Source organism: Argentina silus (assembly GCF_951799395.1).
Source record: "Argentina silus genome assembly, chromosome: 1".
Lineage (NCBI taxonomy): Eukaryota > Metazoa > Chordata > Actinopteri > Argentiniformes > Argentinidae > Argentina > Argentina silus.
The window spans coordinates 485,196-488,256 of record NC_139655.1 but is presented as its reverse complement, the minus strand read 5'-3'; positions in this window follow the sequence as shown (position 1 = coordinate 488,256).

Sequence of the window (3,061 nt, the reverse complement as noted above, 5' to 3'; positions counted from 1 at the left end):
CCTCCCTCTACTCCCCCTCCCTCCCTCTACTCACCCACCCACCCTCCCTCTACCCACCCTCCCACCCCCTACTCACCCTCCCTCCCACCCTCTACTCACTCTCCCTCCCTCTACTCACCCACCCTCCCTCTACTCACCCACCCACCCTCCCTCTACCCACCCTCCCACCCCCTACTCACCCTCCCACCCACACACCCACCCTCCCTCCCTCTACTCACCCTCCCTTCCACTACTCACCCACCCACCCTCCCTCCACTCACCCTCCCTCCCACCCTCTACCCACCCTCCCACCCTCTACTCACCCTCCCTCCCAACCTCTACCCTCCCTCCCTCCTCCCTCCCTCCCACCCTCTACTCACCCTCCCTCCCAACCTCTACCCTCCCTCCATCCTTCCCTCCAACCCTCCATCCTTCCTTCCCATACCTTCCCTCCCTCCCTCCATTTATCCATCCCTCTACTCAGTTCTCTCCCTCCCTTTACCCACCCACCCTCTTTCCCTCCCTCCCTCTACCCTCCCTCCCTCTACCCTCTCTCCCTCTTTCCCACCCTCCCTCCATCCTTCCCACCTTCCCTATACTCTCCCTTCCTCCATCTCTCTCTCTTTTGCTCCCAAAACCCATCGACCCTGCCTCCCTCCCTTTCCTCACCCACCCTCCCCCTCCCTCCTTCCCTCTACACTCCCTCCCTTTCCTCAGCCACCCTCCCCCTCCCTCCCTCCCTCGCTTCCTCTATCCTTACCTCCCTCCCTCCCTCCCTCCATACCTCCCTCCCTCCCTCCCTCCCTCCCTCCCTCTACACTCCCTCCCTCCATCCCTCTACCATCCCTCCCTCTCTCCCTCCATTCCTCCCTCCCTCTACCCTCGCTTCCTCTATCTTTACCTCCCTCCCTCCCTCCATACCTCCCTCCCTCCCTCCCTCCACCTTCCCTCCCTCCATCCATCCCTCTACCATACCTCCCTCCCTCCCTCCCTCCACCTTCCTTCCCTCCATCCATCCCTCTACCATGCCTCTCTCCCTCCATCCCTTCCTCTTCTTCTACACACCCACCCTCCCCCTCCCTCTACCCTCCCTTTATCCTCCCTCCCTCCATACATCTTTCCATCCCTCCCTCCCTCCCTCCATCTATCCATCCTTCTACTCTCCCTCCCTCCATCCCTCCCTCTACCTTGACTTTGAACCCTCCCTCCCTCCTTCCCTCCCACCCTCCCTCTACCCTGACTCCTTCCCTCCCATCCCTCCCTCTATCCTCCATCCCTCCCTCCATCTATCCATCCTTCTACTCACCTTCCCTCCCTCAATGCACCCATCTTTCTCCCTCCCTCCCTCCCTCTCTCCCTCCCTCCCTCCTTCTACTCACCCACCCTCCTCCCTCTGCTCACCCACCCACCCTTCCCCTCGCACCATCCCTCCATCCCTCTACCTTCCCTTTGCCCTCCTACTATCCCTCCCTCCCTCTACCCTCCCTCCCTCCCTCTACCCTCCCTCCCTCCCTCCCTCTACCCTCCCTCCGTACCCCAATCTATCTATCACTCTACTCACCCTCCCTCCCTCCCTCTGTCCACCCATCCTCCTCCCTCCATCCCTCTACCCTCCCTCCCTCTACCCTCCCTCCCTCCCTCCCTCCCTCCCTCTACCCTCCCTCCCTCCCTCCCTCCCTCCCTCCCTCCCTTCCCTGAAAGTAACAGACAGTAATAATGAACACTAACAACCAGCCATGTTTCATTCCATTTCCTTTGGAGTCTTCCAGCATGATCCTCTTGACTATTGATCATTGGTCCAATCTGATTTATTGATGTGGTTTATGAAGTGACAATTACTGACCTTTTCTCCTTCTCTCTTCTTCTTTTCATCAGGATCTCTTAGAGGTGAGTGATGACTTGTATTTGTTCCACTAAAAGATACAAAACTCTTTAAGAAATTGACGTCCAACAAATCTGCTTTAGAAAAGACTGAAGAATGTAGATCTGCTACTAGACTTTGAACCCTCCCTCCCTCCCTCCCTGCCTCCCTGCCTCTCTCCCTCCCTCCCTCCATCTATCCTTCCTCCCTCCATCTCTCCCTCCCAAAACCCACTATCCCTCCTTCCATCCCTCCCTCTCTCTCTCACCCACCCTCCCCCTCCCTCCCTCTACCCTCCATCCCTCCCTCCCTCTACCCTCCATCCCTCCCTCCCTCTCTTCCTCCATCCCTCCCTCCCTCTCTCTGCCCACCCATCCTCCCTCCCTCCCTCTATCCTCCCTCTTCCCTCCCTCCCTCTACTCACCCACCTTCCCTCCCCCTCCCTCCCTCTCTCTACCTTCCCTCCCTCCCTTACTCAACCTTCCCTCCCTCCCTCCCTCCATCCCTCTACCTACCCTCCCTCTACTCACCCACCCACCCTCCCTCTACTCACCCTCCCACCCTCTACTCACCCTCCCTCCCTCTACCCACCCTCCCTCCCTCCCTCTACCCACCCTCCCACCCTCTACTCACCCTCCCTCCCAACCTCTACCCTCCCTCCCTCCTCCCTCCCTCCTCCCTCCCTCCCTCCATCCTTCCCTCCAACCCTCCATCCTTCCTTCCCATACCTTCCCTCCCTCCCTCCATTTATCCATCCCTCTACTCAGTTCTCTCCCTCCCTTTACCCACCCACCCTCTTTCCCTCCCTCCCTCTACCCTCCCTCCCTCTACCCTCTCTCCCTCCCTCCCTCCATACCTCCCACCCTCCCTCCATCCTTCCCACCTTCCCTATACTCTCCCTCCCTCCATCTCTCTCTCTTTTGCTCCCAAAACCCATCGACCCTGCCTCCCTCCCTTTCCTCACCCACCCTCCCTCTACCCTCGCTACCTCTACCTTTACCTCCCTCCCTCCCTCCCTCCATACCTCCCTCCCTCCCTCCCTCCACCTTCCCTCCCTCCATCCATCCCTCTACCATGCCTCTCTCCCTCCATCCCTTCCTCTCCTTCTACACACCCACCCTCCCTCCCCCTCCCTCTACCCTCCCTTTATCCTCCCTCCCTCCATACATCTTTCCATCCCTCCCTCCCTCCCTCCATCTATCCATCCTTCTACTCTCCCTC